A 27,398-nucleotide genomic window follows, 5' to 3' on the forward strand; every position below is an offset into this window, starting at 1 on the left:
GGAGAGAGTGAAAAGTAAAACAATAGACCTCCTTCTGTTCTCCATCTCCGCATCACTGCTCTTATCCCCTTTCCTCTGAACTTTCAGCCCCTTACGGACCCTGCTGACCACGAAAATATGCCTGATTGTCAGAGAGTTGAGTAACAGGATCCCAACGAATGGCAGGAACAGAGTTAAAACCGTATCGAGCCAGTCATATCCCACCCAATCAGGGTCAGTGAAAAAGTTCACTGAATCCACGAGAACACAGAACCAAGGTATATTGTCGATGATAGCCAAGGGTTTCTGAGTGAAGTATAGGGGGAGGTTTTGCAGACAGAACAGTACGCCCGTTGTTGTTATGAGTACAGCCGCTGTTTTCCCGGTGCAATATTTTGCTTTCAGCTTCTGGCCGCCAATGGTAACAAATCGATCAAAGGTAAAAGCGACGGAGAACGAAACGGAGCAGTCAATGGCTTGATCATCAGTACATCGATAACACTGCAAACAGTGGTGATGCACAGAAAAGTCCACGGGAAGTAATATCCATTGATTGGATACAATATGAATTGGGGGACAATGCACAGTAGACCCGCGTTGCCATGGCCACCAGGTAGCGGGTGGTGCAGCTAGAGAGGCCGCACTTTCCCCGGGACAAGATCACCATCGCCACTAAATTAACTACTGCATTTGAGTGAGAGAGAGAGAGAGAGAGAGAGAGAGAGAGAGAGAGAGAGAGAGAGAGAGAGAGAGAGAGAGAGAGAGAGAGAGAGAGAGAGAGAGAGAGAGAGAGAGAGAGAGAGAGAGAGAGAGAGAGAGAGAGAGAGAGAGAGAGAGAGAGAGAGAGAGAGGGAGAGACTGAGTTGACACTGGGTAGCACACAACACATTCTTTTGGAATGAATAAACACTTCCGTGACCATGAAACCCTCCAATGTCTTCACTGACTTAGCCGCAGTCAGAATATTTTGGGGTTTTGTCAGGGACCCACCCTATCCCTAACGCACAGCCATCAAATTCAGCAGTGCGGTGGAGACTGAGTATGTTTTAAGCATATCAGTGTGTGTGTGTGTGTGTGTGTGTGTGTGTGTGAGAGAGAGAGAGAGAGAGAGAGAGAGATGGAGAAACAGAGAGAGAAAAGAGAGAGAGAGTCAGAGACAAAGGAAGAGAGAGAGAGAAAGAGAGAGTGAGTGAGTGCGTGAGTGAGTCTGGGGAGAGACTACCAGCCTTGTATAACTATGGAAATAAACGAAGGCATCAAACGAAAAGTTCAAGCGTACAAGTTCACCAAAAGTCGTGGAATTGGAAGATTGGGATACATTTAAAAAGGAAAAAAAAAAGGAGCCACTACACGAGTAAGAAAGAAAGGGAAGCTAGATTATGAAAATAAAATGGGACAAAATATATAAAGCACAATAGAAGTTTTTATAATTATATAAAACTTAAAAGGGTAGCTAAGTGAACTTTGAATACTAGAAGAGGGATTTGATAGCTGGAAGTGAGAAAATGCAGAGGTTTTAAATGACTATTTTATTTCGGTCTTCGCGGCGGTATACACGTGAAATGTGCCAAAGAGAGATATTATTGGTGCGATGGGAATGAATTCTAGGCTACTGAAGGAAATGTCAGAAGTTATAATCGAGGACTCCGTGATAATTTACTAAAATTCTCTGGACTTTGGGCAGGTCCCTGCGAATTGGAAAACAGCGAATGTCACTCCACTGTTCTGAACGTATCCGGCAAAAGACTGGTAACGATAGGCCAGTAGTTTTAACAATTTCGATGAAAACATGCTTAAAGCTGTCATAAAAGAAGATACAGTGACGAATCTAGGGAAAACATGGTTCCATCAGCCAGAGGCAGCATGGATCCAGCAAAGGCAAGTCCTGTTTGTCAGGCTTACTGGGGTTCTTTGAAATATAAAACAAACGGTGCATGGATGGGAAAAGATAGACGTTATTTATTTGGATTGCCAGTAGACGTTTGATAAGGTGCAAGAAAAAAAAGACTATTCCAGAAGGTAAGGATGCATCGAGCTGGGGGTGATGTATTAGCATGGAAAGAGGATCAGTTAACTAATAGAAAGCAGAGAGTTGGAATATATGCGAGTTAATCTGGTTGGTAATCAGTGGTGAGCTGTATGCCGCAAATGTTCACGCTATGCATTAACGGTTTGGAAAAGAGGACCTAGTGTAGTGTATCTATGTTTGTTGATGAAACTAATTTGAATGGAAGAGTATACACAGATATAGAGATAGGTTACATGAGTGTGCAAGGTTGTGCCAGATGGAGTAATGTTGGCAATTGCGAGATCATTAATTTTGGAAGCATCTATGCAAGAGCAGATTATTAATTAAATAATAAATATATGGAGCATGCCGCTGTGCAGAGGGACTTGAGAGCGCTTCAGCATGGAAGGTTGGTTTGCAGGTGCAGCAGGTTATCAGGAAACAAACTGGAATGTTGGACTTCTTTGCTAGACGGATTGAATTTAACAGCAGGGAGCTTATGCTGCAACTGTACAGGGTAATGGTTCGGCCGCACCTGGAGTACTGCGTGCAGCTCTGTTCTCCTTACTTGAAGAAGGATATACTGGCTTTGGACGTGGTACAGAGGTGTTTCACCAGCTTCATTCCAGAGATGACAGGGTGAGTCTATAAGGGCGCATTGAATCGCCTGGGATAGTACTTGCTGGAATTCAGAAGAATAAGATCTTATAGAATCATATAAATTATGAAAAGGATAGATACGAAAGAGGCAGGAAAGATGTTTTGACTGGTAGTTTACACAAGAACAAGGGGACATAGGAGTCAGTTCAGGAGGGAATGACGAGGAACTGCTTTCCCCAGAGAGTAGCCCAGCAAACCAGTCGAGGCTACTTCAGTAAATATATTTAATATAAGGTGAAATAGATTTTGCACATTAGGGGAATTAAGGTTCTGGGGAAAAGGCAGATAGGAGGAACTGAGTCGAAAGGCAGGTCATCCATGATCTTATTTAATGATTTAATGCTGGAACCAGCTCGATGGGCCAGATGGCTACTCCTGCTCTTACTACTCCTGCTCTCACCTTTATAGCCTCATGCTCTGGTGCATGTGATTGTGTGTGTGTGTGTGTGTGTGTGTGTGTGTGTGTGTGTGTGTGTGTGTGTGTGTGTGTGTGTGTGTGTGTGTGTGTGTGTGTGTGTGTATGTGTGTGTGTATGCGTGTTAGCCTGTGTATGTAGCGGGCCTGTGTCTCGACGCTGTTGACATGTGTGTGTGGCTTTTTGTGTCTGTGTCTATGTATTTTGTTTGTCTGTATTTGTCAATGTGCGTTAATGTTATTTTTCTGTGTCTGTGTGTATGTAGACCCATTGTCTCTGCTTGCCCCTGCCCAACTGAACTGGTGTCCGCCCACTTGAATTTCTCCCAGTCGTTTCCAATCTACCACCGTGAATTTTACATGCTGTGGAACATCAACAACATTAAAATCTCTGGTCTTGGTGGCTTGATTTTGACCATGGATTTCCAGTGCCTATACAGTACTAGTAACTACACACCTAGAAATTCTTAAAGCACTTCCTTTACTTCTCGGTAAAACACCCAACCAGTTCCCCTTCCTCTACACTTTATTTGCAGGCAGAGGGCAGTACAACAAAGAAACAAATCCTTTTGCCCATTTAGTTCGTACCTCATTATTATTCTGCCAATTTCCATAATTGCCGCTGGACGGTAATGCTAAATAACCTTGCCATTCTTGTTCATATCGAAACTTCTCTGGAATGCCACCGAACCCTCATTAATCATTTCGGCTGACAGCGCTTACCACACCAGCACCAACCCCTGAGTGAAGAAGATCCCACTCAGATTCCCCTTGAATATTTCCCCTTTCACGTTTAAAATGCGAATTTTAGTTCCAGTCTCCCCAACCTTAGTGGAACATTTCTGCTTGCATTTATCTGACCTGTAATACTCACAATATTGTAAACATCTTTGAAAAATCCCCTCACTTTCCTCGTTCCGGAGAGCAGAGTCCAAAACAGTTCCCGACAGCTCAGATACTCAAGTCCCAGCAAGCGTATTGTAAATTTTACCTGTACTCTTACAATTTTATTGATATTGGCAGGTAACAAAAACTGCACACAATACTCCAAATTAAGCCTCACCAACATCTTATACAATTTCAGCAAACCATTTCATCCCCTGTACTTGGTCGTTTCATTTAGGAAGGCCAATGTCCCAAATGCGTTCTTTCCGATCCTGTCAAACAGGCAAGCCACTTTCAACTAATTTTGAATCGTTGTTCCCAGATTCATCTGCCCTACCGCATTCCCCGAGGCCCTACTGCTCACGGTTGAAAGTGAATTTATTATTAAAGTAACTACAAATGAGACATTTGTGTGTATGAATTCGACAAACCACCAAATCCACTGACACCCACATATCTGTGTCCACCCGCAAATCTGTGTACACCATCATATTCGTCGACACATCCAAATCTGCTTATTAACGACATACATGAAAAATCAAAGTAATTTAAGGACCAAATCCCGTAGCTTTTGATTTGCTTCATTAGAAGTCTATACACACAGCCGAACTTTCACCAGCTTTTCTAGATGAACAAACAACCCGCTCATTCCCCACATCAGCGCTATGGGAAGGCACAGGTGAGATAGACGTGGAAAACAACACTTCGTATGTGAAATAGTGTTTGATGAGTTTCCAATAGCAATTTGACCAACTGTTGGGAAGATTGGTTTTCAGACACATCAAACCCGGAAAACAAATTACAACCTTTTATGGAAAATTTCCTCCACGCAAAGTAAGTCGAAAATGATAGCAACAATTCTGCTGAAAAATACTTACAATTAGCAGAGAAGCTGCCCATCAAAATTCACAGTTAAATTACCTTTTGATCCATCCACAAAGATTTAACAATTTCCCTTCATGTATTGATTAATCAACCGAACCTGGGGCAAAGCAGAATCATTAGACTTTGTTTTTTAATCCTGTAAAGTAAAACCAATTGAAGTTATTGCATTACGAAGAACAATGCAGTGCAGCATATTGCATAATCTAAAAAACAAGTTTTCCTAGTGTGATCAGAACCCATTCACCCAAAGCTCTTCTTGTGATGCTTCCAAGAGTCCTGCAGCTCAGCATCAACAGTGTGATCTGCCCACTCAAATTAAGTCAGTATGTTAACAGCAACTGCATTTTCCGCACCTGTCAAAGAGAATTGACCCATTTCAACCAGTAACGCCGATACAGAGGATGAGCTTCCGGTACTACAACACAATGGAAAAGTCTTTGCTTGTATCACACCCAAGTAAGTGAAAGTTCAAGATGAAGTTGAAGTTAAGCAACACAGCCATTATCAATAAACGATCAGTTTAAACAGATCTAAATAGTTAACAGAGATTTCTCTAACAAGGGGCGCATACACACCTGAGAATACTTATCGCTCCATTGTATTTATCAATTAGTTTACTGATACGGTGCTTCCATGTAAGCTGAATGTCCACCTGCGTGGCGAGAAATCATTCTACTTGCACATTCTCAAGAACTTGACCATATATTTACAAATCAAGCTCGGGTCTATTAATCCAATTTTTAAAAACACATAGCTCATGTTTTAGCTACTGAGAACACAAATACTCATCGACTTACCTCCTGTTAGACCTTTAAACATCAAGCTATTCAGTTAAAACCTGAAGCCGATGTCATTTTACCTCTTCACATAAATTAGCTTGATAATAAATCACCCAGATCGCAATTCAACCTTCCCTATTTTAGTGACAATCATTTTACCCTCATCAATCAATACGAGAATATTATGATCCCGGAGAATCCCCGCTCTTTCAGAATCATTCGCCGAACAACTTCATTTTTAAAGTTCTTTTGAAAATGAAATTTCTGTCTCTAGATAAATGACCTACACCAGCTGGTGTAGACTGGCGGGTGCTGAAAATGTCGGCAGAAGAGATTGTGGGGGGCATTAGTAATGATCTTCAAGAAAGGAGAGCTGTAAAAGAAAGAAAATCATAAGCCAGTTAGTCTGACTTCAGTTGTTCGGACAATTTTGCAGTTGATGTATAAGGACATCGTTTCAGGGTACCTTGGAGGCACATGGTACAATGACTGCTGTCAACATGGCTTACAGGTGCGAAAATCTTCCCTGACGAATCTGTAGGAATGATTTGAAGACAGAACAAGCATGACAGACAAAGGGCAATCAGTGGCTGTTGTGCACTTGTATTTTCAGAAAGTCGATGTCAAGCTGTCACAAAGGAGGTTGCTTACTGTTTTTGCCCCTTTCCTTCGTCTTCGAAATAAATACAGATGCAAAAATACAATTAAGACCTTCCGCATTTCTCTAGGCTCCATCCGTAGAGGACAATTCTGATCGTCCTGAGGTACATTGTTAGCCCTTGCAATCCTTTTGCTCTTCATTTGTCTTCAGGGATCCTTCACCTAGTCTGCTCGAGAAATCTCATGTCTTCTTCTCGCCCGATTGAATTCTCCCGTCAGTCTTCTAAACATTTTTCATAGTGCTGCAGTTTCTCAATTGATGCTAAATGTTGATACCCCTTTCTGCTTCTTTATCAGGTCTTCAATATCTCTCTGAAATCAAAATTCTATGAAGTATCGCCTTTTAATCTAACAGGAACATACAAACTCTGTACTCTCAATATTTCTCTTTTGATGGTTTGCAACTTAGCAAGCATCATAACTCACCCAACACCGGCCTGAATTATACTGATGATATTAAATCTGGCCATCCTGCGGTCTATGGAGTCTGGCCTAACCTCTTTATAGAGTACTTTACGGTGTGTGGCCTGTAGTCTCTAGTCGATGGACTACACACTGTGCTATACAGCCTGTGGTCTCTGGATGATTCAGGTCTAAGGTCTACAGCCTTTACTTTACATCTGTGGTCTATGATCTTTGACTAAAGCTCTACAGTCTGGGGTGTACAAACAATGGTCTATGGTCTCTGGCCTAAGAGAGAATGTCTGTGTCCGCTTGTGTCTGTCCGAAACTCTATGGTCTTTGGTTTATCGTCTCTGGCCTAATCTCTATTGTCTGTGGTCTGCTGTCGCTGGGATAGGCGCTATGCTCTGTGGTTAATGGACTTTGGCATAAGCTCTATACACCGTGCTCTACAGTCCGTTGGCTATCGCCACTGGCCTAAACTCTATGGCCTGTTGTCTATTATCCTTGGCCTCAACTCTGCGGTCTGTGATCTATGGCCTCTGTCCAAAGTTATCTGGTCTGCGCACAACGGCCTGTGGTCAACGGCCTTTCCCCTAAACTCTACAGTCTATGCTCTATGGTCTGTGGTCTCTGGTCCCTGGCTTAAGCCCCAGGGTCTGTAGTCTATGGTCCCTAACATAAACGTTATTTTATTTACTGCAACATCGCAGAACTGTAATTTCAAGTCCAATGGCCAATTATTTAACATGAGCCGAATGACAGACAGTACACAATGACAAATTAATAAACTCACCGGTACGACTTTGACCCGTGAAAGAAAACGCACCAACTAGAGGAACCGCACTTGCTCACTGGGTCTGCATACAACCCCTTTGCAGACAGAATTGATATCTGAACTCTGCCAGAGTTACCCGTATCTCTGCTAAGTGCGCGCGCGCGCGCGTGTGTGTGTGTGTGTGTGTGTGTGTGTGTGTGTGTGTGTGTGTGTGTGTGTGTGTGTGTGTGTGTGTGTGTTTGTTTGTGTGTGTGTGTGTGTATCTCTGAAATACAGTCTGTTGAAAAGTAGCTGACTTGGTTGTTTGATTCAGGCTGAGCTCCAATTGGTTCATAGCCATCTCCAACCTTCAGCAGACACGATTCAGTTACGATGACGTTAGGCCATGGAGGCAAGAATGGAACTTAAACTAAGTTATGATAAATATTATTAGAACTATACAGAATACGACATTTTAACCTACTCCAAGATCAGTCTAACCCACACCACCGTCCGGTTATCTATCAATGATGCGCCTAACGTACAGTTTGTTAAATTCCCCTGATGGATCTGCTTGCCCCAGCATCTCTGACAGGATATTCAGTACAGACACCATTCTCTGTGTAAATCACTAAGCTCTGATATCACCACTATACTTACCTCAAGTTACCTGAAAATTATACCATGGTATTAGCCATTTCTGCCTCTCTGGATGACCACTCGATCTATGTCTCCTATGTCCACTACTGTCACTTTACCTCTCATTCTTTTTCACTCCAAAGAGGAAAGTTTGATTTCGATCAACCTGTCCTCTTGTCCAGTGCGGAGCAAAACATGGAAACATATAGCGAAGTGTATCATTTGAGTTGCGATGCTTTAGTTACAAACTGAAATTTTCTTTGCATTGTCACAGATGTCTTCCTCTATTTCAGCTGCAATTTCTAAACCCGGCTATTCCTCCCAAACAAGTACCAGCAGCTCACCCTCTCCGCAGGAACATTCCCTCAGGATGCAGTAAAAAGTACTAATGGAGACTTCACCATAAGGACAAAACACTCACTTTTCTACTTCAGAAGTGCAGAAATCAGTTAACAATATTTTTTTCTCTGTATCTAATCAGTTATCAATAACGCTTTATTTCTATACATAATCTCATATCTGAATGAAGCAAAAAAGATCCTTCTCTGGTATGTCGTATTTCTGAAAGACATCATCGTTCCTTTATCAAACATATCTTCACGATGGAAAATACCCTTAGAAATCCATTATCTGATTCCAGTATGCCAGGCTGAAAATCTGGACTGCCAGTTATTGGAGTGAAGGGTGATATTTTCGCTGCGTTATCCTCAATTCTCCGCACGACCCTCCAAGCCCTTTTTGTATTTTTATCGGATTGCGACAATATTCCTCAACTGGTTTCATCTATCACAATCAGAATCAGAATCAGACTTCAATGGCCAAGTACCTGTACACATACAAGGAATTTACTTCCGGCAGATGTTGGCTCTCTGCTCATAACAATAATAATGACAAATATAAATGAAAATATAGATTATACATACAAGTAGTGCAATCCAAGTAATAGTTAGCCGACAGTTAACCGGCAGTTAACTGTTCAGCAAAGTGACCGCAGTAGGGAACAAACTTCTCCAGCGCATATTAGTCTTAGTCTGGAGAGATCTGAAGCGCCTACCAGACGGAAGCAGTTCAAACAGTCCGTGCGCAGGATGGAAGGAGTCCTTTATGATGTTCCCCGCCCTCTTCTTCAACCTGGAAGAGTACAGGTCCACAATAGAGGGCAGGGAGGCTCCAATGATGCGCTCGGCAGTCCTCACTGTGCGTTGTAGTCTGGTTCTATCCTGCTTGGTGGCGGCTCCAAACCACACAGTGATGGAGGTGCACAGGATAGATTCAATGACTGCAGTGTAGAACTGCAGCAGCAATTCCTGAGGCAGACCATATTTCCTCAAGAGCCGCAGGAAGTACATCCGCTGCTGGGCCTTCTTCAGGATGGAGCTGATGTTCTGCTCCCACTTCAGATCCTGAGAGATGGTGGTTCCCAAGGACCTGAAGTTCTCCACGGTGGACACAGGGCTGCCGAGGACTGTGAGGGGGGACATAACGGGGGGATGTCTCTTGAAGCATGATCGATCCACCCCCGTGCTTAACAGTTGGAGAGGTGTTATTTTCATGAAATTTTCCACGCTTTTTTCTCCGAACATAGCTTTGCTCATCGCGGGCAAAAAGTTCTATTTTAACTTCATCAGTCCACAGGAATTCTTTCCAAAATACATCAGGCTTGTTTAGATGTTCCTTTGCAAATTTCTGAGGCTGAAGTTTGTAGTGAGGACGCAGGAAAGATTTTCTTCTGATGACTCTTCTGTGAAGGTCGTATTTGTGCAGGTGTCGCTGCGCAGTAGAACAGTGCAGCACCAATCCAGAGTCTGTTAAATCTTCCTGAAGCTCTTTTGCAGTTAAACGGGGGGTTTTGATTTGTCTTTCTAGCAATCCTACAAGCAGTTCTTTGAAAACGTTTTCTTGTCTTCCAGACCTCAAATTGACCTCCACCCTTCCTGTTAACGGCCATTTCTTTATTACAATTACGAACTAAGGAAACGGCTAGGAAAACGCTTTGCTATCTTCTTATAGCCTTCTCCTGCTTTGAGGATATCAATTGTTTTAATTTTTAGAGTGCTGCGCAAATGCTTAGAGGAGCCATTGGCTGCTGATTGTTGGGACGGGGTTTGAGGAGTCAGGGTATTTATAAAGGTTTGAAATGTTCATCATCCGGTCTTTCCTAAGGATGACCGTGAACAAGCCAAATCCCTAACAAGCTAATTAAGGTCTGAGACCTTGGTAAATGTTATCTGATAGCTCAAATCGCTTGTGGTGCCCAACCTATTTCATGGTGCTCCTTTATTTTTTTTACACACTCTAAAATTGTACAAAACAATAATAATTCTCTAACCTTGCTTAAAATATCGAAAAATGTTTCATCTTTAACTTCATGACTTTTGGGGATCAGTTCGACTTCTATTCACTTAACTATTCACAGTAACAGAAATTTTGACCGGGGTGCCCAAACATTTGCATGCCACTGTACCCGCAACGACCTGTCGTCTCCAGCTGAATGCGGCAGCAAATTCCAAAAATTCGCAGTCTGAAGAAATTTCTACGCATCTCTGTTCTGAAGAGCGCCCCTCTATCCTGACGCTCTGCCCCCTTGTTTAGACTACCACTATGGCAAGCATAATTTCCAAATCTACTCTGTCTGGGCATTCAACGTCTAATTGGTTTCAGTGGGATCCCCACTCATCCTTAGAACTGCAGCGAATGCAGACCCAAGCGTTTCCATTCCTGGAATCATCCTTGTGAACGTCCTCTGGACTCTCTCCATTGCTAGCATATATATTCTAAGATTAGGGACCCAAAACTCACCGAATAGCCTAATTCTGGTCCTATATATTGAGTCCAAATTTGTCAAACTAACTTTTGGCCAAACCAATAATGTCGTTTTTCATGACAGCATTCCCCGAACAGTTTCAGCAAATGGTCTCCAAGATATAAAAACGCGACGGGGATGGGATTCGAACCCACGCGTGCAGAGCACAATGGATTAGCAGTCCATCGCCTTAACTTTTCGGCCACCTCGGCTGCTCTTCTCTCTTTCTTGTGTTTTGAAGTTCCGAATTTCTTCAGAGTACTTACAAACTTTGTCTATGGTCCACACATTTGTGATCAGATTCTATGTCGATTTACTTTGCTCGCCGTGCTACCAGAATTCATGGACGTGGATACGGACAGTTTAGAGAGAGATGTGCCAACCACAGGAAACATGGAAATAGCTAACGTAGGCACTTTAAAGGAGATGGACGTGCTGTGGCAAAAGGATCGATTTCATGCTCTGTAACTCGAAGAAATTCTGAATGTTTTAAGTTGTACAATGAGGTAAAATTATGTTAAATTAAATAGAAGTTCAGCAGCTTTGCTATCGTATTCCTGTATTTCAAGTAAACAGATGTTATGGGAACTTGTCAACAGATTCGAGAATGATGACTTTCCCTGTACAGGGCAAATGTAATAACCCGATAGCTGCCACATTATAGACACGCTGAAAGGCACGTCCGGCTGTGCGCAGCCGCAGATCCGAACTCCCTAACGCTTAACGGACAATAATCAATAATCGAGGACGTCTGTCCTGACGAAGGATCTGGGCCCGAAACGTCGACAGTGCTTCTCCTTACAGATGCTGCCTGGCCTGCTGTGTGTTCCACCAGCATTCTGTGTGTGTTGTTTGAATTACCAGCATCTGCAGATTTCCTCGTGTTTGCTCATTGAATAGCCCAAAGCCGGAATGCATGGAGAGATATTGACAATGGTCGAATGTTCACGTGGGATGAAATCACTGCACGCGACTACCTTTATCTCGGTCAGGAAATCATTTTACCGGTGGAAACTCCTTGAAGCATTGCGCATTGTCTCCATTTGTTCCCTTGGCCTTTCTCACAGAATATGACTGTGTGGCCTAATGGATAAGGCGTCTGACTTCGGTGCTTGATTGGTGGATGTCATCAGAAGATTGCAGGTTCGAGTCCTGCCGCAGTCATTTTGCCAGATTGACGGTTTGGGATCCATTCTGTCTCTCACTCTCTTGAGCACGGTTGCCTCAATTCCGCGCAGGGATTAATCGGAGTACGACACCCTCGTGGAAAATGTAATGCCACGTCTTCTTTATACGCGTCATGTAATATTATGTGTCTCGCTGGAGCTTCTCAGACGTTCGAGAGAAGCTGCTGCTGGGAAGGGGAAATTCAACTCCGTCTCCGAGCACACCTTTTCGGTGAGAATACCCCACCCAGCACCGACGGTAAATTCTCCTGTCTGCAACCCTCCTCCTCTTCTCGGACACAGCGTGCTGGTTCACTGCTTGATCCGGATCCGTTCATCACTAATTGCCGACTAGATATCAAACGCCTCAACATCCGGAATCCTCCTCACTCCTCGAACCTTACCGCTGTGAATGCACTGCCCCTCCATTCTCTCAACAGCAATCCCAAAGTTACCATCGAATCCGCTGACAAAGTAATTGTTGTTGAGTGGCGGAATAACCCCCTACCTTCCTGAGACCAGGTGGTAACTCTGAGAGATATCCTATTGAAGAAGATCGACTCCGGGCCATAAGCGAACTTTCTCCGACATTATCAGCTCTGGAGAACCTCCACTCACTGTGTCCTAAACCGCTCGCTTCTACCTCCTACTCGATTCAAGAGTCTGATTGTCCGGGTAGGCCCATTGTCCCTGCTTGCTCCGGCCCCACTGATCCAGTGTTCTCATAGCTTCAGTCCATCCTATGCCCCAAACTACAGTCCCTTACCACCTGCATTTGCCACCTTTCACCTGACCTCGATCAAATCACCCACTTTCAATTCCTTGCCCCTGACAGTCTTATTTTCTCTATGGATGTCCAGTACCAAATCTAAAGGGCCTTAAAACTCTCCAATTTTTTCTCAAGAACCAACCACTCCCCTCGTCACCACCATTCTCCGTCCTCCAGCGTTCCATGTGGATCACTTGTTCGCGCCCACAGAGCTTCGTCGCTGTTCCTCCGACTAAGGATTCTCCTATCAACACTGCAATTGTCTTCATCGCTCTGCTCTTCTGAGCCGCAGCACCAGACTCAGGGCCAGAGAGCCGTTCACTCTGTCTTCCACCGGGTAGATCGTCGCCTTCACTAGTATCTAAAGTCGTGTACGTATTAATGAGGGGTACGGCCACAGTGACTGTGCTTGTCCGCCCCTTCTGCTGACGGCAACCCAGTTAACTGTCTCCTGCAGCCTAGGGGTCATTGCCACCCTTATCTCCTGTCTATCGCCGCCTCAGTATCCCGCGCGAGTCGAAGGCCATCGAGTTCCAGCTCCAGTTCAACACCTTCTCTCGGGAGGCGCTGCTAGGTGTACATGGCGCAAATGTGTTTCTTTGCGAAACTGAAGATCTCCCAGATTTCTCAAATTCCACACACAGTACAAAGCACAGTGCATGAGCCATTCGCTCTAATCTGTTCTGCCAAAAAAAGTGAGGAATGACTGCTTGCAAAGACAGATGCATTGTTTTTAGTTGGACGAACATAAAATCAATATGGCACTAATTATGTATTTATATCCTGTTTTCACAGTGAATTCCGGACACCAGCAAGTGTTGGGGATTCCAAAGTTTGCTGGGCAGCACGGGCAGGGAGCAGGAGACGTGCTTCCAATTCCATTTCACTCATCCTTTCGGAATGGCAGGCTTTGAACAGTGGGATACCACAAGGTTCGGTGCTCGGACGGCAGCTGTTTACAATACACATTAATGATTTAGATGAAGGGATTACAGTAACATTAGCAAATTTGCCGATGATATAAAGCTGGGTGGCAGTGTGAAGTGTCAGGAGGATGTTATGAGAATGCAGGGTGACTTGGACAGGCTAGGTAAGTGGGAGAATGTATGGCAAATGCAGTTTAATATGGATGAATGTGAAGTTATCCACTTTGGTGGCAAGTACAGGAAGGCAGATTACTATTTAAATGGAGTCGTCAGGAAAAGGGGAAGTACAACGAGATCTAGGTGTTCTTGTACATCAGTCGATGAAAGCAAGCATGCAGGTAGTGAAGAAAGCTAATGGCATGCTCGCCTTTATAACAAGGGGAATTGAATATAGGAGTAAAGAGTTCCTTCTGTAGCTGTACAGGGCCCTGGTGAGACCCCACCTGGAGTATTGTGTGCAGTTTTGGTCTCCACATTTGAGGAAGGACATTCTTGCTATTGAGGGAGTGCAGCGTTGATTCACAAGGTTAATTCCTGGAATGGCGGGACTGTCATATGTTGAATGATTGGTGCCACTGTGATTGTATACACTGGAATGTAGAAGAATGAGAGGAGATCTGACTAAAACGTATAAGATTATTAAGGGATTGGACACACAGGAGGCAGGAAGCATGTTCCTGCTGATGGGTGAGTCCAGAACTAGAGGCCACAGTTTAAGAATAAGGGGTAGGCCATTTAGAACAGAGATGTGGAAAAGTTTTTTCACCCAGAGAGTGGTGGGTATGTGGAATGCTGTGCCCCAGAAGGCAGTGGAGGCCAAGTCTCTGGATGCTTTCAAGAGAGAGTTAGATAGAACTCTTATGGATAGTGGGTTCAAGGGATATGGGGAGAGGGCAGGAAAGGGGTATCGATTGTGTATGATCAGCCATGATCAAAGTGAATGGCAGTGCTGGCTAGAAGGGCCGAATGGCCTGCGCCTGCACCTGCTGTCTATTGTCGTTTTCTGCGTTATTTTGAAAATCAAGTCAAGTCAAGTCACTTTTATTGTCATTTCAACCATAACTGCTGGTAAAGTACATAGTAAAAATGAGACAACATTTTTCAGGACCATGGTGTTATTTGACACAGTACAAAAACTAGGCTGAACTACGTGAATAAAAAAACAACATGGAGAAAGCTACGCTGGACTACAGACCTACACAGGACTGCATAAATTGCACAAAAACAGTGCTGTCATTACAATAAATAATAAACAGGACAATGGGGCAAGTTGTCAGTCCAGGCTCTGGGTACTGAGGAGTCTGATAGCTTGGGGGAAGAAACTGTTATATAGTCTGTTCGTGAGAGCCCGAATGCTTCAGCGCCTTTTCCCAGGTGGCAGGAAGGAGAAGAGATTGTATGGGGGAACATGGGGTCCTTCATAATGCTCTTTCTTTTGCGGATGCAGAGTGTAGTGTAAATGTCCGTGATGGCGGGAATAGTGACCCCACTGATCTTCTCAGCTGACCTCACTATCCGCTGTAGGGTCTTGCGATCCGAGATGGTGCCATTTCCGAACCAGGCACTGATGCAGCTGCTCAGGATACAATAAATACAACCCCTATGGAATGTGAAGAGGATGGAGGGTGGGAGATGGAAGACAAGTGGGAGCGTTGGTGTTTCCTTTACCCTCGCTATGTTTTTAGTTTGTGTAGTTTTGTATGTTTCGTTTGTTATTAATTTCAGAGTGAGACATGGATTTCACACCGGCCATGTGGATTCAGGATTAAATGGATCGAAATAAGAGCGTATCTACACCCGATACGATAAAACCACGATTCAGAGGTATTGGGTATTCGGAATTTTCATTTTGGAAGGCTGGTTACTTTAATGAGCACCAGAAGCTGCTCTGAACACTTTTAATTGCTGGTTTTAAGTTGTAGGTCTCCATTGGAAAAGGTTGTTTTATCATTGTAGCATCTGCCCTGTAATATGTAAATGACAGGTCAGTTCAGATAACGTGGTGGTGCAGTCAATAGCTCAGTGATTTGCTTACGTCATCAGCCCTAATTCCATTAATTATCCAGCTGCTGCTGTGTGTTCACATCAAATCGATTATTTCCCTCAGCCCTATTTCTCGGAACACTGTAACTGCAGAGTCCGACAGTTGTAAAATGTCCCAAAATTTCCACCCTCCTAGCGGGACGCTGCTGCCCACTGTCTTCCAGCCAGTATTCAGTCAATCTACTACATCACCTGCCTTCTGTTAGGAAGCCAATTCTGATTCAACGCAGGATTACCTAGATCCCATGCCCCCTGACTGTGAATTAGTACACCTGTATCGACTGTTCAGTTTCTTCTGTTTGTTTTATTTTCACTTTTACAAATAATTCAATCTGGCTCATATAGGACAACATACCTTTCAAAGAGCCATGTTGTCTATCCGTAGCCAGACTACGTTTCTCCAAGTACTCATAAATTCCATCTTCAATAATCCTCTACAATAATGGTGAACGACTCACTGGTGAAAACTTCCAACGAGTATCCCTATTATCTTGCTTCAACAAACGAATAACATTTCCCATGTTCTAATCTTCTAGTTCTACTTCCGTGGCCAGGGAAAACACAGATATCCTGTCCAGAAGCTCAGCAATGTCTTCACTTCCTTGGCCAAACCTCTCCCGTCGCCATTGAAGAGTGTTTACGTGTGAGAAGCATTTGATTAATGACGGTGCATTTTATTGGCAGCTATCGAATACTGATAGACGCCGAGAGTGTGGATGTGGTGGGAATAATTCGCCTACTGGGTGGAGACTAGGACCAGACGGCACTGCCTCAGAATACAAGGGCGCCCCTTTAGAAGAACGATGAGCAAAGAATTATGCAATCAGACTGCTGAATGTAGCGAAATCATTCCTATGGACAGCGATAAAGGCGGATCAATTGGGGTTTCATAAAGCAAAATTTGATAGGTTTATGCTCAGTCAGGGCGTCAAAGGTCACGGGCAGAAGGCAGGGACATGGGGGCTGAGGTGAATAATAATGCAGCACAAGCAACAGCAAAGGCATCAAACTCCCCGCCCCCAAACGTTTCAGCAGCAAGCATTTGCGCCCACTGCCCACCAAATAAACAATGGCAAAGTCCTCAAAGAGCGATGTGTTGAATAGTGGGAGAGCTTTACCGGACATGTACTGGGCCGAACTCGTCACATTCTGTAGAAACTTGCGTTCAATGACATTGATGTTCCCATACCGAGCCTTGAGGCAGCCAGTCGATGTACTCTGTGTCACACATCTACAGAGATTGTCAAGGTTTTAGATGTCATACCGACCTCTGTAGACTCCTAAGAAACGAGAGGCGCTGCCGTGCTTTCTTTACAATGGCACTTGTGACGGGTACAGGACCGATCCACTGAAATAGGAACACCCAGGAATGTAAAGTTGCTCTCCCTCTCTGATCCTCTGATGAGGACCGGCACATGGACCTCTCGTGCCGCCTTCTTTTGTTCTGCTTGCATTGAGTGAGTCACTTCAGGGCAGGGTGGAAGTTGGAGGCAAAGTTGATGAAATTGTGGAGCTCATGAAACGGCAGTATACTTTCATCTACGTAGCGGTGGAAGCGTTGGGGTGCGTTACCGGGGAAAGTTTGTTACATGGATTGTTTTACTTAGCTAACGAAACGGGAGACATATCTGGGACTTATGCCAGTGTCCACGGCTACTCATTTAATTTGGATTAAGTGGAAGGATCCGAAGGAGAAACTGTTCTGGTGAGGACTGGTTCTGCCAGACGGAGGATGGTAAGATGGAGGGGAACTGGGTTGGTTCTTTCCTTGAGAACTGTGGAGAGTTTTAATGCCCTTTTGATTGAGGACGGGTCATCCATGGGGAAAATGAGACGGTCAGGGCCGGGGTATTGAATTTTAGTGAGTTGATCAAGAGCACAGGAAGGTACACGAATGCATGTGGGAAGGGACTGAAGCATGGGGCATAGGCTGGATTGGACCTATGAGATTACAGTATTAGTGGGGAAGAAGCAAGCCGAGTCTATAGACCTATCAGGACATTCAGACTTGGGAATCGTGTAGGAGGTAGAACCGAGCAGTTCAGAGCAATGGAACCATGAGTTTTCAACAGTGAATAGAGGTTCGCCAGAGTTGATGATGTCAATGATAATGTCGGAGACAGTTCTCCGATCGTCCGGAGTCGGGATTATTCAAAGTGTAGTTATGAGAGTTAACGCCTTGTCTCAGCAAGGTATTGATCAGTCCGCCACTCCACAACAGCAGCACTTTGTCTGCTTGATTGATGGTAAGTTTGGGGATGGGGTTTAAGATTTGGGAGGGCAGTGCATTCAGTGAGGGTAAGGTGCGAGGAGAAGTGAGTATTCCTGATGTTGAGGCGGTTGATGTCTAGTTGGGAATTAGTGATGAGGATATCCCAGAGCAGGCAGAGAACCAGTGCATTGCGTCGAAGAAGAGGAGAAGAAGAGGTTTGGAGACAAGAGAATGTACTGTCAGTGCTGGGTGGTGAATTCTTGCCGATAAGTTGTGCTCGGAGACAGAGCTGGAAGTGAAATAAACTTAACCTTCGCAGCAGCAGCTCCTCTTGAACGTCTGAGAAATTCGAAACAAAAGTTTGTTAAAGTGTCTGCAGAAATACTACACGGAATATACACATAATTTTAGATGCTGTGGACAAAGTTGTCCCCGAGCGTGGAGTACTGCGATTAATCCCAACACGGAACTGAGACAACCATGCTGCAGGGAGTGTGAGACAGAATAGAACCGAATCCGCCAGTATGTGAAAACGACCGTGGCAGTACTCGAACCTGCAATCTTCTGATTACTTCCACCAATCAAGGACCGAAGTCAGACGCCTTATCCATTAGGCCACACGGCCGTATTCTATGAGAAAGGCCAATGGGAAAATGGAGAACATGCGGAATGCTGCAAGGAGTTTCCACCTGTAAACTGTAAAATCACCGCCCTAAAAGTACTCGCAAGCAGTGATTTCATCCCTGGTGAACATCCAATCATTGTTCCGTCAATATCTTTCCATGCATTCCTGCTTTGGGCTGTTCAATATTCTGTTTCTGTCGCACAGGAAGGAATTCTCAAAGGCACCTGACACTGTCTTTTGCAGCAGCGTTATATTCTGCGATTGGAATCAGTGACAATGGCCCACCATTTTCAATACATTACTGATAGTGTGAACACGAACTCCTTTAGATACTTCAGCCATTAGGTTGGTATTCCAGAACCGAGCAGCCATGTGTTTGTGTCGGGTAAGCGTTCGGTTGTTCGGATCTGCGGCTGCGCACATCCGGACTTGCCCTACAACGCGTCCGAATGTGATAACTATCGGATTATTGCATTTGTCCAACATCGTCTTTCTCGAACCAGATGGCATATTCCTATATCTGTCGAATTGAAATCGAGCAATATGGGAACAAAGCGATTGAAATTTTATTTAATTCAACATAGGTTTATCTCATTTTACAACTCAAAACATTCACAGTTTCTCCGAGGTACAGAGCACGGAATAGAATGCCTATTTATACCTAAGAAAAGTGCATAAAATACGTATTTCCATGTTTCCTGTGGTTGGAACAAATCTCTCTAAACCTTCCTTATCCACGTCCGTGATTTCTGGTAAGCACGGCGAGCAAAGTAAATCGGCAGAGAATCTAAACAGAAATCTGTGGAGCTTAGGGAGAAGTTTTAAACGCTGTGAAAAATTCAGAAGTTCGCCGAGAGGTTAAGGCGATGGACTGCTCTGCACGCGTGGCTTCGAATCCCATCCTCGTCGTGACATGGTAATCTGAAAAAAAAACACCTTTAGAACTGTCAGTTTAAAGCATCCAGGCCTCCAAATTTTGTCACAGGGACGCCAGATGGTTTGTTATGTGAATCATGACAAGCAATATCCAGCTTTAATTTATCACGAAATTTGCCCTCAATGCCACAAGATATAGAAACAGAATTAGGCTATTCTTTTCATTGATGTTTCTCCGCCATTTCATCACGGCTGAGACCTCTCCTTGAGTATTGTGAACAGTGCTGGGTCCTTCATCTGAGAAAACACGTGCCAGGATTGGAGAGAGTCTGGAGCACGTTCACAAAGATATTTGATGGCTCTGGGACTGTACTCGCTGGAATTCAGAAGGCTGAGAGGGGGTTCTCATTGAAATTAGCCGAATGTTGAAATGACCAGACAGAGTAGATGTGGAAAGGGGGGATTCCCATATTGGGAGAGTAGAGGACAAGATGGCACAGCGTCAGGATAGAGGCGCGCCCTTTCAAAACAGAGATAGAGAGAAATCTCTTTAGCCAAACGGTAGTGAATTTGTGGAATTTATTGCCACGTCTATTTGTGGAGGCCAGGTCGTTGGGTGTTTTTAAGGCAGAGGTTGGTGGGTTTTTAATTGAACATGCCTCCAAAGGGTACGGGGAGAGGGCTGGGAACAGGATTTCATGAGGAGAGAATAAAAAAGGATCAGCTATGATTGAATAGCGGAGCAGACCCGATGGGCCAGATGGCCTAATTCTGCTCTTACATTATTATGGTAATACATATTGTTCCTTTCAACTCCATTCCCCTGCCTTTCCCTCTTCACATTTGACACCCTTAATACCTGTCCACCTCTTCAACCGCCGCCTTAAATGTACCCAATTACTTGATCTTCAGGGCTATCCGTGGCAATAAATTCCACAAATCTATAACTTTCTGGATACAGAAATTTTTTCTCGTCCCTTTTCTAAAGGGACGTCCGTATCTGAGGGTGTACCCGCTGACCATCGATTCTAGCACTACATCAAAATCCTTTCCATCTCCATTCTATCTTAGCCTGACAATATTCGCTTGATTTCATTGAGATCCCGGTCTCATTCTTCCAAGTTCCAGCGACCAAGGCGCAGGGTCCTAAAATATTCCTCATCCGTAACTATTTTCCTCCAGGCATCATTCTTGTGACCGTCTTTTGGACTCGCTCCAAAACCGGCACATCCTTTTTACATAAGGGACCCAAAACGTACACCATATTCCAACCACAATCACATTAAAACTTTATAAAGGTTCAGCATTACACATTTGTTTTTACTTTCTAGTTCTCTCGAAATAAATGTGGACATTGCATTTGCGTCCCTTACTACCATCTCAAACTGGCAACTACAAAGAATCCCGCACTAAGTTTCTGAAGTCCTGTTAGGGCTCTTATTTTCCGATTTTGTCCCGAATAGACAATTCCCTGCAATACATTCCATCTGGGGTGTATGTTGTGCCTCTGGTTGGGGGGGGGGGGTCGTATCCTTTTCGACCCTTAGTGAAGTAGGGGATCTATCAGTCCCAGCGGGTGAAGTCTAGCCCTGGCAGATAGAGCGGAAGAGACCAATTAATGGTCCAGCAGTCAAGAAGGCAGACCAGTAGGCGTTGGTGGATTGCTTAGAGCACGACAAGGCACTTAGACGTCCTGGTCATCCACTGCAAGAGGTGGTCAACTCTTTCAACTCACCCGGCAGAAGGCAACGACAAATCACCGCTGTATCCTGCCACGTACATGACTTCCCAATATGTCAGAGCGGTGTAGAGTGAAATTGTCCGCCAAATATAAACTCTAGATGCGACCTACGACAATGACAATTGTCCATCTGCCGCTCGATTGTCCATTTTCTTGACCTGTCCAAGGTCTTCTGAAAATTTTCTGTTTCCTCAAGACTACCCACCATTCAACCAATATTTGGATTGTCTACAAATTTGGCCACAAAACCACCAGTTTCATTATCCTGATTCACTGTCATATAATGTGCATGGATGCGGCCCTTATTCTAACCAGTCACCATCAGCTGACCAGAAAGAAAGTCCCCCTTTTTTCTCACTGTTTACCTCCACCCGGTCAGCTATTCGTCTAGATATGGCGGCACCTCGTCTGTGTTATGAAGGGCTTTTATATTTTTTAAAGCAGACCCAAGCCAGGCGCTTTGTCAACGAGTTCTGCAAGTAAGCGACATTCAGTGTCTCTCCTTTCTTTATTCTGCCTGATATTTGCTCAGTGAATTCCAAACAATTAATCAAGCTAGATTACACCTTGTGAAAACCATGCTGTCTTTGGTCTGTTTTATTATGTGCCTCCAAGTATCGCGACACTCCATCCCTAATAATGTAACATCGCCCCAAACACTGATGTCCAGCTAACGTTCTTTTTTTGGCTTCTCCCTCCCCTTCTTAAAGAGTGAAACACGTTTCCATTTGTCCAAACTGTTACAAAATATTGTGTTTCTGGAAGGATCACTGCTAATGCCACCACAATATCTTGGGACTGAACGATTGGCGTGAATGTCGACAAAACGTACAATAGCGATTCGTTTGGCTTTTTCACTCTCTCTGCATCTGACTCTTCATTTATTATTGAAGTGTGCAAACTGTATACACCCTTGGGTTCGTCTCCGTGCAGGCAGCCCCGAAGCAAAGAAACCCAATAAAACTCATTAAATCAAAAGAGGACTGACGAGCACCCAGTTTGCACAGAGAGAGAGAAATATATTGTACAAAATAAAAGCACGGAAACAGTATTCACAACTGAAGGTCACAAAGTCAGGCATCACTGCAGCAAGGCGAGAATCCACCAGTTGCAGGTCACAGTCTCAGGCCAGCAAAGAGACGAGCTCAGCCCGCGGAGAAGCGGGCAGAGCCGGACAATCCCTCGTCTGCGACTCCGACAACGGGCCATTTCGATCTGTCCGGTTTCTTCAATCGTCAAAACCTTGTGTCATTCCTCGCTCGCTGATACTTCCATACAGTCTCGGGCTCGGGTTTCGTCGCTTCGATTCGGCCAGTACCCGAAACGGACATCGTCTGTATTTCAAAATGTAAGCATGACTTAGAGGGTGTTTCCAAGTTTTCTGACAACGCAAGGAGGTGAGAGGGCCGGATTTAATTCACAAATGTGTACTTCCTTACTGATAGATAGAAAGAGCAAATGAAAAGTCTGTAGATGGAGGTTAGTGATGGAAAATGTGAGGGAAGAGGAATCAAGTAGAGAAGGTTACGTGTGTGAAGTTCAAAGCGATCGAGATGTACTTGCGTGTGAGATATAGAATAGTTTGATGGTGCATCCAGCAGAGAAGGCAGCAAATGGTACAATTGTATTTATTACAACACTGCTGGAGTTTGGAAATAAAGTTGCGCAGAATATTAGCACAGCCACACCTCGAGAATTATGTACGGCTCTGAATCCCTTACTTCAGAGAGAATACGTTCACGATGACATTCCAGAAGATATGACCTTAGCGAATTCCTGGATCAAAGGTGCTGTCCTATCACAAATGGTTAAAGATTATAGAATCAGAGGTTATCTAGTTGAACTAGACAGAACACCAGAGGACACAGCAGGTTAGATTTTGAGAGGAGCAGAGGGAGACACACCATAGAAATAGTCGCTTCAACCAATTAACTTCAAAACCATTTAGAACTAAATATTCCCCAGCCCTTTATATTGTCCTTACATTTCCAATTGCTCAGATCCATATTCCAGATATACAGGGAGCGAGGGCAGACATGCACAGGATTAAGGGTAAGGGAAACCCATTGGAATTCTTTGAGGAAATAACAAGCAGGATGGACAAATTAAAATCAGTGGATGTTGTACACTTCAATTTTCAGAAGAAATTTGACAAGATTCCACACATGAATCCGCGCAGCATGCATAGAGTATTGACTGATTGATAGTAGGGAAAATGTGGGACCAAAGTGATGAATTTCTGACTGTCTACCGGTGACTAGTAGTGTTCCACACTGATGGGTTGGGACAGCATCATTTTATCATGATGAAATTGATGTCTCTTCCTGCAAGACTGCGGACTATACGTAGACAGGTGGAGGAGCAGCAAGTGCTCAAAAAGTTATCTGTCATCTCAACTCTTACTTCAGTGATGTTGTAAGACTCGGATTGAGTGGAAGACGGGACCTCAGTTGGACGGAACAGGAAATTCTACAAACTGAGTAATGTTCCGCAGAGAGTAGTAGAGCACAATTTAAAGCAATTCTGCGATATTTCTATGTGTGGCTTGCCTCATCAGATGATCAATGCAAAAGATAGAGTCCTCCAATCAGCAGACAAGAGGTATTGTCTTTCTTTTCCCCCATGATGAAAGGTAATTACAGCTGACTCGTTTTTATTAGGATTCCCGGTATTTTTTTTTTTCAAAAATCAATTACATACCCAGATAGATCCAGTTATTTCCACAGAGAGAAAAAATATCAAATACATTTTCCTGTTGCTTTGGTTCTTTAAAGTTCAACGCACATTTATTATCAGTGTAATTATATATTCCTACATACTGCAATGAGATGTTCAGCAGGGGACCAGGCGTGTGGACAGAGAGAAACAGACAACAGAGGGAGAAGTAAGGAAGCAGATTGTCACGGGGTCTTGGGAGGTGAACAAAGAAAAGACGGAGATATGAAAGGACAAAGAGAGAGCAGTCCGGAGATGGAGAGAATGTTGAAAAAGAAAACAAAACACATATGACTCCGTTGTTTGAAGGTCCGATAATGATTCCTCATGCTGCAGCTCATCATTCAAAATTCGGATACAGGCAGTGTGGAGTTTACGCTGGAATCGAGGGGATCAACTGAGAGATTGAGAGCAAAACATCGAGAGCATCACTGAATAGGAAAATGAGAAACAGTGGGGAGGATATTGAAAAGGAAGATGATCCCCACTGACTGGACCAGCCTGGAGTAGAACTCCGTGAGCATCATCAGGACGAAGGATGAGACCGAACAAAGAGAATGAAGATAAAATGGGCGGGGCATGAGTGAACCGTCCCCGACAGTTCCCGTCTTCTACAGAGCGTTCATCGGGGTGAATTACAACTTAGCTGATGCTTTCATATTGCATATCTGATGAAGGACGCATTTCACCTGTACAGGGTAGTCGCCGAGTGAAATATATCACCAGGAAATGCATGCGTATTTCAGAGCGCTTAATTGTTAACCGTGGTTCTACATATCGGCAAGCGGATACCTTACGGAGGAGAATGGTGAGTGATGTCATTCCACTGTAGAGACGAACGGTCGCTCTAATGAAATTCGTTAACAGTTTCAGGGGGTATTTCACCGCGTTCTTCAGTTGTTCTCGAACTTGCTCTGAGACACGACGTAAATACATGTGTTGCTGCAGGAGCTGAGGATCTACAGCATCATCGCTGTGGAGTCCACAATATTAATCGGATTCATGCCCAAATAAAGGGTCATGTTTGCAACCCGTCGGTAGATATCAAATACCAGTCGTGTTAACCACAGAAATACAAAACTACAAGTTATACTCAATAGTATAACGACCGATTTCCTTCGGTTCTCCATCTCCGGGTCCTTGTCATTCTTTCCGTTGCTGCGGACCCGGAGATCCATTCGGACTTCATTGGCGAAAAAAATCCATCTAACTGTCATAGCATTGACCAATAAAATCAGAACAAACGGGAGACAAGGTATAAAAATGCGAAGAAACATGTGAAATGCGATCCACGAAGGCGACGTATGGAAGCTCGCTTTGCTCGCACAGCCTTAGCAAACTCCATTAATTATCATCAAAAGCTCAAATGTAAAGTAAAAAGGGACAATTTGTAAACAGCCCAGAACACCCACTGCCTTGATAGCCCGGTGCTTGCTAAAAGCAGGCAATAAACGACCCTGAAAACGGGAGTCCTATAGCGGAAGGAAGACTTAAAGCATATGTAAACAGTCCACTTCAGCAGAGGGTCAGAGATAACGATTAAATTATAAATCAGAGATAATCGGCCACTGCCATTCCCAGCAGGTAGCAAGTGATACATTTGGAGAGACCGCACTTTCCTCGGAACAGGATAACAATCACAACCAATTAAACTGCAAGTGAAAAGGAGGGAAACAGAGAAATTATTGAGTAGTCACGGAATTAGACAGGTGGCTGTGGAAACAGGTAGCGAGAGAAACACTTCAGAACGTCGGAATTAACTCAGTTTCTGCCGTTTGCAGGTGTGACAGCGGCTTACCGGGAATTCCAACGGCTGAAATAAGAGGGTAGTAAATGTCTTCAATCCGCCAGATTACTGGACATTCCACCTGAGTGACACAAAGAACGCTGCTGCTCTGAATTCCACAGCTTGGCAAGACATTCTGGGCTGCAACAGGCTATGCTTTATACAGGGAATCAATCTCCAGTAACAAGGTCCCAACTCCCACCATTGTTACCGAGCAAACATATTACATCACCGGCAGTGTCTCAGGGGTAAATTCAGGGGTATGTAACACGAACACTTCAATATTATTGACATTACCTCATTCAGATCCCTATGTGTAATTTGACCGAAGTGTGCAATGAGACCAGTAAGAGAACAATGAGCGGGTTCAGTTTTGGCAGTTGTATTGGCAGCAGTCATGACTGTTCCCGTTTTCCAACCTGATACTTTCACTGTGGTTCTCTTTCCACAAGCAATCCGGAATCGATGTTTGCAGCATTTTCAGCAACTTTGACACACCTACTGTTTCAGCTACAAAGACATCCGTTTCTCCTCAATGTGCTCTGGATCCAGGGGCACTTGAATCCTCTTTCTGTCTCCACCTGCAGACTTTCAGTTAATATCGTTCAGCTTTTTGTAATTTCCCACTATGTGCCACCAGATATAAAACATACCCGCTGTGTATACAGACTCTCTGTCCAGTTCTCCATCAGCCCTGGACAACATCGGTATTTAGGTCATTCTGATCAGCCTCCCCAGTATAATGTTCATTTTCAATATCTTCGCTAAGGCCAGAACTGTCCATGGTGCCCTCCATCTCTTGAAATATCTTCTCCCCATCTGTATTATCTGTGTGTATGTATGTTTATGTGCATATGTGTCTGTGTATTTGTGCGTGTGTGTTCAAGTGTATTTACGTGCATGTGGATGTGTGCATAGGTGTGGTTGCGTGTGTGCGCATGTGTACATGTGTAACTCGTGTATCTTAAAATTTATATGCATAAAATTTCTTAGTCGTACTGTGGACTTAGAAACGGTAAAGTGACAGACAAAGCCACTCCTGAATCCGACTAAGGAACAGTTAGATACTCAAACACTGTTGTGTTCATTTAGCTATAGGAATCTAATGGGCTGATAAGTCTGTCACTTGCTGTCCTGTGGGTTACGAGCACAGCCATCAACAGGTTTCTTCATGGTGTAAATACGCATGATTAAACAAAATACTTTCGGCCATGTATAGATTCTATTCCGATTTGATATCATTGTTTAACATAAAATGCCCGTGTCATTGGCATATTCTTTGGAGTGCCCTTCGCAGAATTGTAAAATCAGGCGACATCATCAAATAAAGCTACATTAGACACAAGCCCTGGACAAGACAAGGATTCCGGACCTGGGCTAGGACTAGAGTAGGAAAGTGGGACCTGGACGAGGAACTAGGAACTTGGAACTGGGAATTAGGAACCTGGACTAGGACTCCGAGCCAGATACCGGACAGGGACCCAAAGCCTGGGTCTTGACTTGGGCTCGGACCCCAGAACTAGGCGACAATATGGCGATGCTTGGGATTTTCGAGGCTTGGGTCTGGGCTCCAAGCCACAGACCAGGCGAGGACCCAGTACCTGGGTCTTGACTCGGGCTTGGACTCCAGAACCAGGCGAGGACAACATGTGGCTATACGCCGAGGAG

At 44.2% G+C, this 27,398-nt stretch overlaps 3 non-coding genes across 3 annotated transcripts; 1 reads left to right on the forward strand and 2 right to left on the reverse strand.

The window, feature by feature from the left end:
* Positions 1–10,999: 10,999 nt before the first annotated feature.
* Positions 11,000–11,083, reverse strand: trnas-gcu (transfer RNA serine (anticodon GCU)). Its single transcript has one exon. It is a non-coding gene; the product is annotated as a tRNA-Ser (tRNA).
* Positions 11,084–11,943: 860 nt separating this feature from the next.
* On the forward strand, positions 11,944–12,035 carry trnar-ucg (transfer RNA arginine (anticodon UCG)). The gene is given in 2 exon segments: positions 11,944–11,980; positions 12,000–12,035. It is a non-coding gene; the product is annotated as a tRNA-Arg (tRNA).
* Positions 12,036–18,520: 6,485 nt separating this feature from the next.
* trnar-ucg (transfer RNA arginine (anticodon UCG)) lies at positions 18,521–18,612 on the reverse strand. The gene is given in 2 exon segments: positions 18,521–18,556; positions 18,576–18,612. It is a non-coding gene; the product is annotated as a tRNA-Arg (tRNA).
* Positions 18,613–27,398: the final 8,786 nt, after the last annotated feature.

This window comes from Hypanus sabinus, chromosome 18 (genome assembly GCF_030144855.1).
Source record: "Hypanus sabinus isolate sHypSab1 chromosome 18, sHypSab1.hap1, whole genome shotgun sequence".
NCBI lineage: Eukaryota > Metazoa > Chordata > Chondrichthyes > Myliobatiformes > Dasyatidae > Hypanus > Hypanus sabinus.